Below are 16,862 nucleotides of genomic sequence, written 5' to 3' on the forward strand. Positions count from 1 at the left end.
AAAAATGTCGATGAGAAAATAAAAATTTTTTGAAAATATAACGCAAAATGCCAGGAATAAAATGCAGCGGATTTTTTTTAAACCCCCCCCCCCCCCCACTCCAGTTTCTGTGAAAATTAAACGAACACGAAAACTCAAATATAAGTAAAGCATACTGTTTAGATCTTTCTTTGCTAGTATTCCTTATGATTTTTTTACGTTTACTTAAAAAAATTGTCAAGGCAAAAAAGTGAAAATTGGAGATTTTACGATTGGACTGTAACAGTAGATAGTTTACTAGACAGAACACCCACCCGATTCTACGTACTTGGTAATAAAGCGATATATCTTTATATTTCATATTTGATCAAAAGATAAAAAAAATTGCATTTATTTTTGAAATATTTTTGAAAAGTTTTAGAGATATGTGAAGTTTTATTACTGTAAGGAGTATGGTTTCCGGAATTTTTTACACAGCTGAAAATTCCACTAAAGAAAAAAAACCATTAAAGCTCTTTTTTCTGAGAACTTGAAAATTTGTCTGTTATATCTATCTTTAATACTTACCGAAGCATAGAACACAGATGATGAAACATCCTTGTATCAACATAGTCAAGAGTTAAATTAAAATATTTTATCATAAGCTAATTCAGACATGGGCGATATTACTATCAAGACGCATCATTTGAAGTTATCGATTACAATGATGCAAATAAATGTAACGTATATATATGGAACGCCATCACTGCCTTATAGCATAAAACTATGCATTCATTATGTCAATCTATCATTACGTGATGTGAACATATCTTTACGTTATGTCAATTTTTTATGAGGTGATGTAAAAATATCTTTACATCATGTCAATGCTGCATTACATGAAGTAAACACATTCTTCCATTATGTCGGCACTTTATAACTTGAAGACCAAAGTTCATTATGTGACGTGAAAATATGTTTACATTGTGTTAAAACTTTATTACGTGAAATGAATGTTTCTTTATATTATTTCATTTCTTTAATATGTGAGGTCAAAATTGCATTACGTCAAGTTAATTTCGTTTTACATGTGTTCTTTGATTAAATTTATCATTACATTAAGTCAAAGTCCATTCCCTTTTGTGAGTGTATATTTCTATTATAGCAAAGCATTATTACGTGATGTTAATGTATCTTTATTTTACGCCGAGGTCATCACAATGTGAGGTGAATACATCTTACCTTTATGTCAGTGCTTTATTACGTGATGTAAAAAAAATTATAACATAATGTGAATATATATTATTGAGACAGTCCCGGCGTTCCATATTATATCAACACTTTATTACATTATGTCAAAACTCCATTCCTTTATGTGGATATTTAATAAGAATATGTTAACTCTTTCTTATGTGACTTAAAACTATCTTTACATTGCGTTAATTCTTTATCATGTTGATTAAAAATGTTCATTACGTGCTGTAAAATACATTTACATTATGTCAAAATTGATAACCTTGTTTTCACGACTGGGAAGGGGGGGGGGTCCTGATTAATTAGGACGAATTACAGACACATTATATGGGGGGGGGTCTGACTTCCTCTTTTTTCCGACATAACTTTATCATAGAAAATGTTCATTGAAATTCAGCCCCACTTTTTGCTTAAGTATAAGGGTAATGTAGTATATTTGGAATTTTTTTTTTAGGACTATCGAAATTGGACCCCCCCTTTCACCCTTTCACCCGAAATAGGATTTTCGAGTTTGGTTTTGGATTTTTTTTTTTTTTTTTTTTTTTAGCTTTTTCTTGTACGTTATTTTTTTCTGGCTCACAAACCTCCCCCAACTTTCAAAAACGATCCAACGTCACTGGAATTAGTTATTTTTCAACCATTCCAGGACCAGAATTCTGTTACAAAAATCTATCAGTCCCTCACTTAAATTAATTGACCATGCCTTAGAAAACATGGGCTCATATCAGTGGCGATCTTGGGTTCTTGAAAGAGTAGCTATAGGGGAACGATACGGTGTCTAAGTTGGGGACCAGGGGGTGAAAGCCCGGAAGCTCTCAGGCTTTAGATTTTTTATAAGACGTCTCAACTTATTTCAGTTATACTTTATGTAAAACTAATGCAATGTCCTACAAAGTAAAACCAATTGATTAATTTCACGTATATTTTAGTCACTACAGATGGGACGGCGGGATCCCCCCTCTCCCCACCGACCCACCAGTGCACGTATGAAATACGATGTGTTTACACTTTTAAAAAAAAAAAAAAAAAAAAAGGGGGGGGTTAAAGACTGATAAAAAGCTTAGGACAGTATTTTGTAGTTAGATCAGAAGTTACGGACTTTTCAAAATAATTCAAAATAAAAAGAAAAATATTGCTGCATGACACATACTGTTTGATTTGCGATAATTATGAGATTAAACGACCATTGAATTTCGACGTTAAAAAAACAATCGTCAATAAAGATTCCATGGGAACATGATCCTATTTATAAATTTAACCTGATATTTAGTTAAGGATTAATTAAGTTCTTGTGTATAATTTAATATTTGATATGTTTAAATTAAATTATAACCTAGACCTTACGTCACACAATAAAGAGTTAAAATATTCTAAGATATACTGACAATAGGCTAAGCATTTTAGACACAATGTAAAGATACAATGGCATAACATAATAATGATTTGTCAAAAAGTAAGGGAAAATTGACATCATGTAATAGATTCCCGTTGTCATGTAGCATATTGATGACATAATATAGTAAAGAATTGGCCACATGTGACAATTTTTTCACATCATGTAATGAAATTCTGCATCGTGTTATAGCGACTTGATATTGAATTAAAGATAAATTCACATCATGTAATGAACTACTTAGACCATATAGTAGAGAGTGCACATAATGTAATAATGAGTTGAAATTATATATACATTGATTTTCCGTCAATTTATCTGATAGCAATAGTTCTCATGAAATAGATTAATATTCGATCATGCATCTATGATGCTTGTAACTTTTTAAAATTATAAATGGATAAATAATTAAAAAAGTTGTTATTTTACAGTTTTTATAGAATGCAAATCACATACAGGGTCCCAAAATGTGCATTTCGACAAATCACGTCTCTTCAGAGATGCTCAAGTCGAAAGTTGGAAATCCGAAATATTTTATTTTAAAAAAATTGCAAAGTTTAATTAGAGGTGCCAAAGAGTGGATCCAAATACCTCGAAGACGTTTAGATTTTAGTGTTGAAATACTAGCACTGGAGTATACATGATTGTGTATTCTTTAAATCATACCTACTGTGTCTTAAAAGTTAATGAGGAATTTTTGAATAAGATGTCAGAAACTTGCAGACATGAAATTAATTTTTAATTAATTTATATACTAATATTTTTTTATAATATTTAAAATTCCTTTTTTATTGACTTGCAATTGGACAAGCTGCTTTATTTTCTGAGCATGTGAAGGAAAAAATTAAACTGAGAAATCAATAGTAGATTCATCATGATAGCATGACTCCAAAAGGTGAAAAATAGAAAAAAAAATGAAAGGAATTTCCCTTTTTTAAAATCTTTTTTAATTAGTGATTTCAAATAAATCCTATAAAAACTTTTATCATAGCTGGAATAGGTTCTAAATTAAACTTTCGAAATAAAAAGAAATTAACATGCTAAAAACTAGTTACATATAAAATTTGCAATTTGTGGTCAAGGACATGAAATATATGGAATAAGAACCCGTTTTCAAGCTCAAAAGGCCAAAAAAAATCGAAATAGGAGCAGAGCAAAACAATTCTAACATTAGAGGTTGGATCAGGTGCTATGGAGGAGTGGGATCCCCTCCGCCCGGGATTCCAGCTGTGTGCCCCTTCTAATGATCGACAAATAACGAAAAAACTGTCATCAATTCAGTGTATAAATAATGGACTAACAATTATGAAATAAATGTATTTTTTAGTCTAAGATTAATATAAATACACATAATGCAAAAAACATGAACATTTATTTCAAATTTACATGTCAATAAACATAAAACCTTTGAGGCCAATATCAGTGTACATTTAACTAACTGAACAAACTGAAGCCTACATATAACTAACACAATGCTTAACTTTTTTTAGGTACTTTTTTCATTAGAAATTTAAGCAGTCTATCCAAAAACTCAATATCATGAAAGTATGTAATGCACACAAAACAACGAAAAATAATATTCTTTTAGTTTCTCAGATTCCGCCATAGAAGGTAACACTGCTAGCAATGTAATGGGAAATAACTTAACTTTCTTCTAAAATAATTACAAAAGCAAAATTGAATTATTCCCCTTTTGACATATTATTATTGTAACAAAAGGCCCACGGGCCTTATAGGTCACCTGAGCATTATGCAACAACTTTCCAGTTACAGTGTATTGAATTTGATTCAATAACATGTTTTAAGCCAGATGCTATATGGCATTCACAATTTTGAAAGAGCACCATTGATCATCATAACAATAAACTTAGCAGTCGCTTAGCTTGGTTACTGGATACCCATATGCAGGGTAGGGGAACAAAAATGCACTCCAACTAATCAGTAATATTCATCAATAATCAGTAGTGCCCCTAACACTCTGACATAAACCCCTGACCCTAGGTTGCACAAATTTTTAAAAGGCACCCTTAAAATTGCCTATGAAAAAGTAAATAAATGTTTTATAAATACAAAGGACCAGATTTCAAACAACTCATTCATTTCCAGTATATAAGTAGAGCCCCCCACCTGACCCTGGGGCCTTGAAATTCACAATTCTGCACAGAGGTTCAGCCCTGCTCATGGTGGTTGCTCTAGGTAGTTCATCTGCTTCATACCCAGAGACAGAGAAGAAAGTTTTCAAAGATTTAGTGTATTTTAACTATCTAATCAATAGAGCCCCACCCTAACACCAGAACCCCTGACCCTGGGGCCATAAAATTCACAATTTTCTGAGGCACTCTTGCTCATCATAACTATGCACTTAGTTGGTTTATTTAATACCTAGGAGCAGAGAAGAAGATTTTCAAAGAATTCATGTAATTTCACTATATAATCAATAGAGCCCCCCTCCCCCAACACCAGAACCCTTGATGATAGGGCCATTAAATTCACAATTTTGGTTGAGGCACACTTGCTCATCATAACTATGCACTTAGTTAGTTTATATAATACCTAGGAGCAGAGAAGAAGATTTTCAAAGAATTCATAATTACATATATAATGGATAGGACCCCAACACCAGAATCCTTGACCCTGGGGCCATAAAATTCACAATTTTTATGGAGGGCACTGTTGCTAGTCATAACTATGCACTTAGTTGATATTTAATACCTAGGAGCAGAGAAGAAGAAGATTTTCAAAGAATTCATGTAATTTCACTATATAATCAATAGAGCCCCCCTCCCCCAACACCAGAACCCGTGATGATAGGGCCATAAAATTCACAATTTTGGTAGAGGCACTCTTGCTCATCATAACTATTTACTTACTTGGTTTATTCAATACCCAGGGGCAGAGAAGAAGATTTTCAAAGAAATCATGTATTTTTACTATATAATCAATAGAGCCCCACCCTAACACAAGAACCCCTGACCCTGGGGCCATAAAATTCACAATTTTGGTAGAGGCACTCTTGCTCATCATAACTATGTACTTAGTTGGTTTATTTAATACCCAGGAGCAGAGAAGAAGATTTTCAAAGAAATAATGCATTTTCACTATATACTTATTTAGCCCCGCCCTAGCACTAGAACCCCTGACCCCAGGGCCATGAATTTCACAATTTTGGTAGAGGACTCAATGCTGATTACAATCATACAAATAGTTTGACTGCTTGATGTCCAGGAGTAAAGAAGAAGATTTTTAAAGATTGAATTAATTTTAGTGGTTTTGGCCCCACCCCTCAGGCCCCAGGGGGGCAGGGATGATGAAATTCACAATTTTTGTTCCCCTTCACCCATAGATGCTTTGTGCCAAATTTGGTTGAAATTGGTAAGATAATTGCAGAGAAGAAGCTGAAAATGTTCAAATGTTAACACACGACACACGACACACGACGGACGACGGACGACGGACCAAGCAGCAAAACGGATAGCAATAGGTCACCTGGTTCCTCAGGTGACCTAAAATTATAAGAATTTATTTCAAAATTATTTGATTCTCTACAGATATGAGTAATTCTTAAAATATTTAAATTTGCTAAATACTTCAAAAGAAAAAAGTAGAATATGCTACATACAAATATATATGACTTGTAGGAATCTTGGAGCCAGTGGTTTTGCAAACCATGAAGTACATTAGGCCTACAGTAATTACAACCAATGACTTTTTTTCTTTTCTTAGTCAAGAAGTATAGCTTGGTACTAGTGCCCCCTCTCCATATTGAAATTCTTAGGTTGTGACTCGCCATCTCTGAAAATGCTTCCTACATGCCTGCAGGTGTATCACTTAAGTTCAGTACCAATCATGCAGATTTCAATGTTGCAACTGGTGCTATAGCATTAAAAAGATCCCTCAATGAATACTTTTTAGTGCAGAGCACAGGTCTTAATTTGCAGCCTTGCATTGACAGTTGTACCTTTGTACCAGTATAAATGAAAAGGTTTCAAAGGATCGAGATAAAGCAAATAATATACAACCAATCACGTGTTCGATAGAGGAATATCTTAATTCTTTGACCATCTTTTGCTCAAAGTATTCAATCTAAACAATTTTGTATAATACAGTTTTCAATACATGTAAAGCTCACAACAAATCACATGTTTGATAGAGGAATATCTTAATTCTTTGACCATCTTTTGCTCAAAGCATTCAATTATACAATTTTGTATAATACAGTTTTCAATACATGGTCAACTTTCAAAACAAATCACATGTTTGAATGAGAAATATCTTAATTCTTTGACCATCTTTTGCTCAAAGCATTCGATTAAACAATTTTGTATAATACAGTTTTCAATTACATGTGAAGCTCACAACCAATCACATGTTCGATAGAGAAATATCTTAATTCTTTGACCAACTTTTGCTCAAAGCATTCGATTTAAACAGTTTTGTATAACACAGTTTTCAATTACATGTAAAGCTAATGACTATAGTTCCCATGCACAAACAAATACTGTTTACTGCAGATAGATTATTAAGTGCCACATATTGTAATCTTAATTTTTTACCATTACCTAAATTCCTTTTTTAAACCTTTCCCCAGATTTTTATACAAGTCAACGATAGTTTATATTTGTAAAGGCAAATCAAATTTCTCACAAAGAAAATCCAGAAACATGGTGAATGCAGCAAACAGAAGGGAAAATATAATTCTCCATATTTGCATGGAGGATCTTTCATCACAGAAAGTTGTCAAGTCTCGAATATTACAGTGGCCATATTTCTGTTGGGCACATATGTTAGCAATATCTCTACTGCTGTTTATCAAGGGCAGTAAAATCCAGACAAAAACTGCTATGGCTGCTCCTTTAATGGCCATCTTCATCAGTTTCTGTTTTGGTCTTCCCTCTGCCTGGCCTGGACCAATGATGGCTGTCTCTCAGTTCTGGGTGTTGGAGAGCCCTGTGGTTCCTTCTGGTTGTAGCTAGTTTTATCTTTGATTACTTTAGAAGCTGAATCACAGACCTACAATTTAATTCAATTCAATGTTACATATGCATTTCAAAGTAGTTTTCTTTATTAATTTTCACATCTACCCATGTTACTGAGCATAGTGAGGAAAGTCAAGGTCAAGGATTTGCACCAAATTAACTGGGTGCCTGCGTTAAAAGCTTCCCATGTAATATATATTAGTAATGAAAATACTAACAATAAGAGAGCTAAATTTTGTACCATAAATAAAATTGTTGAGATATTTATATTCTAATTTGGCTAAGCAATCCAGTCATTCAATATGTCTGTATGAATATTTCCCCATACTTTATAAGATACCATCTTAGAAATGTAAAACTCATTTCAGGTGCACAGTTTTCTGCAGTTTTGTCTTGTGACCTTTTAGGATGGGTATGAAATGGATCTGGCTGTATACACTGAATTACTGTAAACCCATTTTTATTCGTGTGAGAAATATCTCGCAAGTTTTGCAACCTACTTTAAGTTGCAAATATTAAGATCGCTATAAACCATTCATTTTGCTTTGTTTTTGTAGAAAATGTTTCCTTTTTTGTGAAAATTAATTGTTACGGATTGATTACAAACCGACGAATCGAGAATAAAAGATGACACGAATAATAGTTGGTTTACAGTACATACTAACCTGTCTCATGAACTTGAGGATGGGTATGTCCAGCTCTGGATGGCGATGATCCAGACGGCTTTTGCCGACATATTTATCGTAGTCTCTACACAGTGAGTTGTACGAAGAAGGAAGCGGTTCTCTGGCAGTCCTAGGCCTTCTCTGAATTCCTTCTCCTGTTTGATATCGTCGGCGTCCCCCCTGTCTATCTCATCTCGATGTACCCCAAAGATTAGAATTACTGAAATTAATACAAGGCTTTCATTATGTCAAATCTTCACTGTTGTCTATGGAAATTAAGATATATTGATATGATATTGATAGAAACATACTAGTATTGATAAGATAAGCTAAGTTGATTTGACTTTTTAAATATGCTAATTTAAAATTAAATGCTGAAGTTGAAAAGAATACTAAACAATATTCAAAAGATTGTTGAAGGTACAATGTAACAGAGTTCTTTTTAAGTTGCCTTGTTTCTTAGTAGCTTGTATCACTACATGTACCTCTTCCCTCCTTACGGGCTGTTCGTCTAACAGCCTCCATTAGCTGTGTAGGGAGTTGACTTTGTTGCGGATGCCACAAATATTATTCTGTCTATTTTTATATCCTCAACTATTTTGGGAGTAATGATCTCTCAATCCCTCAATTCCCCTCTGCCTGTAAAAGATGGAAAAAGCATATAGAACAAAAGAATGAAAGCAATCTATATACTGCACACTAAAGAGTTATGATTTTGTGGTATTTTTATGCAAATAGAGTAATCTGCCCTTTTATTAAGAATAAAATAAAATTGAGATTACATTTTATTACATAAATTTTAATCAATTTCAAACCAGGCAATCATATTATTTTAAAGGTCAAGATGAATAATTGAAAATGTCTTTTGCAGGTATTTTTTTTTGGGGGGTAAATGCAAGGTACCCTGTGTTGAAAAGGGTTAGTTGTAATTTTTATGCCTTTTTTTATTTTTTAATGCCATTTTTTAAATGTCCAAAAACTTTTTCCTTAGTGTTAGAGAGTTTTTAAAACTTATTGAAATTGTACGGCCCATGAGTTTTTTCTTTGGGGCAGCCTTCCATAAAACAATCCGCGGGATTTCCTTATCAGATCATCACAGTTTTTCTAAACCGTTCATGTCCACCAGTGTGGGATAATTGTAGTCATATAGGGATCAAAGTAGGTACCCACTTTGGGGAAGCTGTTAAAGGAATCTTTATAAATTTTCTATAATATAATGGCAAAAGTAACAAAAACCCATTAAAATTAAAAAAAAAAAAACACACAAGGGAATAAGAAAATAAAATATCTCATATGAATTGAAAATGAAAAAATTTTTTATTAATTAAAAAAAACAGTTCTCATAAAAATTTCATAAAAGAAATTTTGGTTTCTCTCTTAAAAAAAAAATGATTTGATTTTTATCCCTTTTTTCCCCCCCCTCAAAAAGGTGACCGGTGGAACCAAAGGGTTCCCCCCCCTCAGTAATAAAGCATGTCCTGTTCACCATGACCACCACGTTCCCTTTCCTCAGTTAAGATGAGTGACCTAGCTGTCATTAAAAGTGACCTACTGTTCCCATGAAAACCAAAGTTCCCCCACCTCAGAAATGATGAGGACCTGTCCCCCTTACCTCAGTAAAAGATATGACCTGCCCTCCTTACCTCAGTAAATATAGTGACCTGTTCCCCCACCTCAGGAAAAAGATAGTGACCTGCCCTCCCCTAGAAATATGGAAAACCCCCCCCCTTCCTCAGTAAATGATGAGTGACCTGTCCCCCTTTCCTCAGTAAAAGATGAGTGACCTGTTCCCCTTACCTCAGTAAATGATGAGTGACCTGCCCTCCTTACCTCAGTAAATGATGAGTGACCTGTCCCCCTTACCTCAGTAAATGATGAGTGACCTGTCCCCTTACCTCAGTAAATGATGAGTGACCTGTCCCTCTTACCTCAGTAAATGATGCATGACCTGTCCCCCTTACCTCAGTAAATGATGAGTGACCTGTCCCCCTTACCTCAGTAAATGATGAGTGACCTGTTCCCCTTACCTCAGTAAATGATGAGTGACCTGCCCTCCTTACCTCAGTAAATGATGAGTGACCTGTCCCCCTTACCTCAGTAAATGATGAGTGACCTGTCCCCCTTACCTCAGTAAATGATGAGTGACCTGTCCCCCTTACCTCAGTAAATGATGAGTGACCTGTCCCTCTTACCTCAGTAAATGATGCATGACCTGTCCCCCTTACCTCAGTAAATGATGAGTGACCTGTCCCCCTTACCTCAGTAAATGATGAGTGACCTGTTCCCCTTACCTCAGTAAATGATGCATGACCTGTTCCCCCTTACCTCAGTAAATGATGAGTGACCTGCCCTCCTTACCTCAGTAAATGATGTGTGACCTGTTCCCCCTTACCTCAGTAAATGATGAGAGACCTGACCACCTTACCTCAGTAAATGATGAGTGACCTGTCCCCTTACCTCAGTAAATGATGAGTGACCTGCCCTCCTTACCTCAGTAAATGATGAGTGACCTGTTCCCCCTTACCTCAGTAAATGATGAGTGACCTGTCCCCCTTACCTCAGTAAATGATGAGTGACCTGTCCCTCTTACCTCAGTAAATGATGATGACCTGTCCCCCTTACCTCAGTAAATGATGAGTGACCTGTCCCCCTTACCTCAGTAAATGATGAGTGACCTGTTCCCCCTTACCTCAGTAAATGATGAGTGACCTGCCCTCCTTACCTCAGTAAATGATGAGTGACCTGTCCCCCTTACCTCAGTAAATGATGAGTGACCTGTCCCCCTTACCTCAGTAAATGATGAGTGACCTGTCCCCCGTACCTCAGTAAAAGATGAGTGACCTGTCCCTCTTACCTCAGTAAATGATGCATGACCTGTCCCCTTACCTCAGTAAATGATGAGTGACCTGTCCCCCTTACCTCAGTAAATGATGAGTGACCTGTACCCCTTACCTCAGTAAATGATGCATGACCTGTTCCCCCTTACCTCAGTAAATGATGAGTGACCTGCCCTCCTTACCTCAGTAAATGATGTGTGACCTGTTCCCCCTTACCTCAGTAAATGATGAGTGACCTGCCCTCCTTACCTCAGTAAATGATGAGTGACCTATCCCCCTTACCTCAGTAAATGATGTGTGACCTGTTCCCCCCTTACCTCAGTAAATGATGAGTGACCTGCCCTCCTTACCTCAGTAAATGATGAGTGACCTGTCCCCCTTACCTCAGTAAATGATGAGTGACCTGTCCCCCTTACCTCAGTAAATGATGAGTGACCTGTCCCTTACCTCAGTAAATGATGAGTGACCTGTTCCCCTTACCTCAGTAAATGATGAGTGACCTGCCCTCCTTACCTCAGTAAATGATGAGTGACCTGTCCCCCTTACCTCAGTAAATGATGAGTGACCTGTTCCCCTTACCTCAGTAAATGATGAGTGACCTGCCCTCCTTACCTCAGTAAATGATGAGTGACCTGCCCTCCTTACCTCAGTAAATGATGAGTGACCTGTCCCCCTTACCTCAGTAAATGATGAGTGACCTGCCCTCCTTACCTCAGTAAATGATGAGTGACCTGCCCTCCTTACCTCAGTAAATGATGTGTGACCTGTTCCCCCTTACCTCAGTAAATGATGAGTGACCTGCCCTCCTTACCTCAGTAAATGATGAGTGACCTGTCCCCTTACCTCAGTAAATGATGAGTGACCTGTTACTCTTACCTCAGTAAATGATGAGTGACCTGCCCTCCTTACCTCAGTAAATGATGTGTGACCTGTTCCCCCCTTACCTCAGTAAATGATGAGTGACCTGCCCTCCTTACCTCAGTAAATGATGTGTGACCTGTTCCCCCCTTACCTCAGTAAATGATGATGACCTGTTCCCCTTACCTCAGTAAATGATGCGTCGATCTGTTCCCCTTACCTCAGTAAATAATAGTACCTGCCCTCCTTACCTGCATAAATGATGCCTGACCTGCCCACCTTACCTCAGTAAATATGAGTGACCTGTCCCTCTTACCTCAGTAAATGATGCATGACCTGTTCCCCTTACCTCAGTAAATGATGAGTGACCTGTCCCTCTTACCTCAGTAAATGATGCATACCTGTTCCCCCTTACCTCAGTAAATGATGAGTGACCTGTCCCTACCTCAGTAAATGATAGTACCTGTTCCCCCTTACCTCAGTAAATGATGAGTGACCTGCCCTCCTTACCTCAGTAAATGATGAGTGACCTGCCCTCCTTACCTCAGTAAATGATGAGTGACCTGTTCCCCTTACCTCAGTAAATATAGTGACCTGCCCTCCTTACCTCAGTAAATGATGAGTGACCTGCCCTCCTTACCTCAGTAAATGATGAGTGACCTGTCCCCCTTACCTCAGTAAATGATGAGTGACCTGCCCTCCTTACCTCAGTAAATGATGAGTGACCTGCCCTCCTTACCTCAGTAAATGATGTGTACCTGTTCTCCCCTTACCTCAGTAAATGATGAGTGACCTGCCCTCCTTACCTCAGTAAATGATAGTGACCTGTCCCCCTTACCTCAGTAAATTATGAGTGACCTGTTACTCTTACCTCGAGTAAAAGATGAGTGACCTGCCCTCCTTACCTCAGTAAATATAGTGACCTGCCCTCCTTACCTCAGAAAAGAGTGTGACCTGTTCCCCCTTACCTCAGTAAATGATGAGTGACCTGTCCTCCTTACCTCAGTAAATATGAGTGACCTGCCCTCCTTTCCTCAGTAAATGATGAGTGACCTGCCTCCTTACCTCAGTAATGATGTGTGACCTGTTCCCCCTTACCTCAGTAAATGATGAGTGACCTGTCCCCCTTACCTCAGTAAATATAGTGACCTGCCCTCCTTACCTCAGTAAATGATGAGTGACCTGCCCTCCTTACCTCAGTAAATGATGTGTGACCTGTTTCCCCCTTACCTCAGTAAATATGAGTGACCTGCCCTCCTTACCTCAGTAAATGATGAGTGACCTATCCCCCTTACCTCAGTAAATAAAGCGTACTTGTTCCCCTTACCTCAGTAAATGATGAGTGACTTGTTCCCCCTTACCTCAGTAAATGATGAGTGACTTGTTCCCCCTTACCTCAGTAAATGATGCGTGACTTGTTCCCCTTACCTCAGTAAATGATGCGTGACTTGTTCCCCTTACCTCAGTAAATGATGCGTGACCTGTTCCCCCTTACCTCAGTAAATGATGAGTGACTTGCTCGGCGTGACCACCAAAGTGTCCAACAGCAGCCCGTTCTCTCCATCCACCCACACTAAAAGCCGCCATGATTGAGTTACACAGCGATGACTTTCCGCTGCCTGCTGGGCAATGAAGGCGATATTTAGGGGCTTACCCCCTCTGCCAACCCTCTCCTGAAAAGCCCTCACTTGACTTTGTCTCTCTTTTTCATCCTCGCTTTCACCCTCCATTTCTTGTTTTTCGCGATTTAATAGATTTACATCATCTGCTCCCCCTGGTGGCATGTCGAAATTATTCTTTCTCTTCTGTATAAATAGGATACGCTTGACATGTGAGTAGTAGCAATCACTTATCTGAAACAGTTCAAGAAATCAACAAATTTTGTAGGAAATGGACCATTTTTAGCAGACACTTAAGCCACAATATCTTGTTGAAGTCTTCTTTGAAAGCCACAAAGCTTTATGCAAGATTTAGTCATAATAATATGCAAGCATCATCTAGCAGTGCATATACAAATTTGTTTAAACCATGGCCCCTGTGTATTTGTAAGGACTACAATTGGAAATCAAAGTTTACATTGGAATATATTGGGAAAAAATATATGCTGTTGAAGATTGACTGTATGTTGTTTATAATCCCATTCAAGAATTTTTCACTCATAAAGAAACATCAGATACTTTATTTTGGTGAAAGGTTTTTAATTTAGACCTTTCTTTCAAATTTACACCTTAATTACTAGCACTCTTGGCAACTAGCAGTAAGGGATCTTTATCATGCCACACCTGCCATGACAATTAAGAGACCTCTCATTGATCACAACTTTAACTTTAAAGTGCATAGAGCTTGGCGAAGGAACTGTTACAGTTGCTACTTTTAATCGACTTAGGTCAGTCATGGCCAGGTTTTGAAACAACCTTTTGTTCATCTCCTAGCAAGCTGATGATGAACTGTAAAACCAAATTGACTCAGGTGAGTGCTATGTACCATTGGCCACTTGTTTAGCAATCTACTCCTTAGCACACTTATTAAACATTTCACCCACCCATCTCAACCAATGGTGCTTTGTTTCAATCAGAATGGTGTGTTTGGGAACTTCTAGTTTTTTTTCTCAAATAGGCCTACAATATGCTCAGTCATACTTGGAAAAAACACAGAATACACAATCCTGAAAACACGCACCTGTCTTCTCAGAGTGTAATCAAAGCTAGGCGTTAGCTCATGACATTCGAGTGATTTGATTTTCATTGCTAACTCTTATGTTATTATCTGCATTTTCAATCTACTTTCTCTTTCGTTTTCCTTTCTGCTTATTTAAAAACATTGTTAAAAAACTTATTTTCCTTAATAACAGTTTACATTTTTTGATTAATGCAGATTAGATTGTTATTTAGTTTTTTTTTCCTACAAAGAACTTGAAATATACGCACCAATTTTCTCAAGTTTGGGTTTATGATGTTCAGTTTACAGCTTTTTTCTTTGTCGCTGGACTTGCCAAGTAAGAGTTATTTCCTTTGAGCAGAGACAAAAAACCTTCTCATGTTCCATCCAAAATTATAATTTAATAAAATCAAAAAAGCGGGGGAATATTTTTTAGTTAAAGAATATATTTTCTGCCAAATGAAATATATTTGATACATTAAGTGATGTAACTATCAATTTTTTCAAACCACAAAACACTACAAATGTTATTTTTTCTTAAACAAGCATCGGTGGCATGGTAAACTCGCCTGCCCCCGGGGGGCCCCGGGGTTCGATTCCCGGCCGAGCATTTTTTTTTTTCCCTTTTTTTTTTTCCCCATTAAAAGGGGTTGTTCCTCCTCATTCTGTTTTTAACGCTTTTTTCCCCATTTCGATAACCCTTTAGCTTTCCCAAAGAAATTTTGCATAGCAACTCCGTATGGATTAAAAAATAACCCTTTGACTTTGAATCAAAAGGTAAAGGTAAAGGTAAAAATTCGTAAATTTTGTCTGTTATAACACTTTGTTAACGTTTCAGCTCGATATTTCAAGAACCCTTTTAACTTTTGCAAGGAAAGAGGTATTTTCAGAAATCGCGTTTTCCCTTTTGAAAGGACATTTAAATCCCTCGTTTGCAAATTAAAATACAGCTACGTGAGGCTTGTTTTGGCGGGTTTTCCTGCTTGATAAGAAAAACCTGTCTTTTGCACAAAAAGGAGTTGAAACAACAAAAAAGCACAATGGCTAAAGCAGCACTTTAAAGATATCTGTAAATTGTGCGAAAAATTTTTTTATGAAATAAAATGTGTCCATAATCAGTGTGATTATCCTAGACATTTTATTTTTTGTTTCAAATCAAGTGTTGGCTACTAACTAAAAGACCAAAATTGCAATAACTACAGTATGTAAAAGATAAATTATTTAAACAATACAGTAAATCTTTATTTTCCAAGACAAAACTAAATAATCATTACTTTTAATATAAGTCACAGCATATTAAAGGCAACCAATTAATCCTGCATTTCTAATATATAGATTAGTTATTAATTAACTTCTTGACACCCCTCCTCTCTTTCAAAAGATATAATTTCATTACACTACCATAACATATGGGGAAAAAAATATGCAAAAATGATCTAATATCAGGATTCGAACCCATTCTCTGGTAAAAAGTACTAGGTGGAAGCCCACGAGCATATCCATTTGACCAATTCGGACACGATGGTTTACAGTGTTATTTAATGTACACATTTTGCATTTCGTTTGGAAAATAATTTTTATTCAATATTTGCGTTTTTCAAAATGTGCCTCTTTGAAACAAAAATCGGAAATGGCAGTTTTGAAGAAGTATCCTGCCTCTTTGGCAGATATCAAAATTATTTTGTTTCAAGGAGGCACTTTTTCAGAACAATGGGGATTCCCTATTTAAAAAACGGAAAATCTGCTATATTTTGCCGTAAGACTAACTTTCACATCATTTAAGGATGTACAACACACCAACCCCAAAAAATTCCTGTCGTTTAATTTTCGTTATTTTTGTATATTTAGTACATGACTATATCTACTGCATGTATGCATATTTTTGAACAAATAGGTCAAGGGGTTTTTGGACAGGAACTTCCGAAATTTACCCCCCTTTAGTTGTTAACAAGGAGAGAAAATTTTTAATCAATGAACTACTTAAACCTTGACTTTCAATAAAACCAGGTTATATATAAATGTCAAATTTCATTGGCTTATTCTTTTAACCATTTAACACAAAAACATAATCATCTTTTTGATATACATATCATCAAAACAATTTTTAAAGACCTTAAACTGAAAGTGATGAATTTTCTGAGCCTTGAAAATTGCGTATTTTTCAAATTCAAAATTTTTTTGTGAAAAACCTGTCGTTTAATTTTGGTAAAAAACTTTCTTTAGGTAGCTGGTAGTGAAAATAATCTTCATAATTTTTTGTTTA

General features: G+C 36.3%; 1 pseudogene; it reads right to left on the bottom strand.

The window, feature by feature from the left end:
- Positions 1-6,851: 6,851 nt before the first annotated feature.
- On the bottom strand, positions 6,852-14,669 carry LOC134275287 (uncharacterized; annotated as a pseudogene).
- Positions 14,670-16,862: the final 2,193 nt, after the last annotated feature.

This window comes from Saccostrea cucullata, unplaced genomic scaffold (assembly GCF_032062105.1).
Source record: "Saccostrea cucullata isolate Sc308-1 unplaced genomic scaffold, CSIRO_AGI_Scuc_v1 ctg13734, whole genome shotgun sequence".
Classification (NCBI taxonomy): domain Eukaryota; kingdom Metazoa; phylum Mollusca; class Bivalvia; order Ostreida; family Ostreidae; genus Saccostrea; species Saccostrea cuccullata.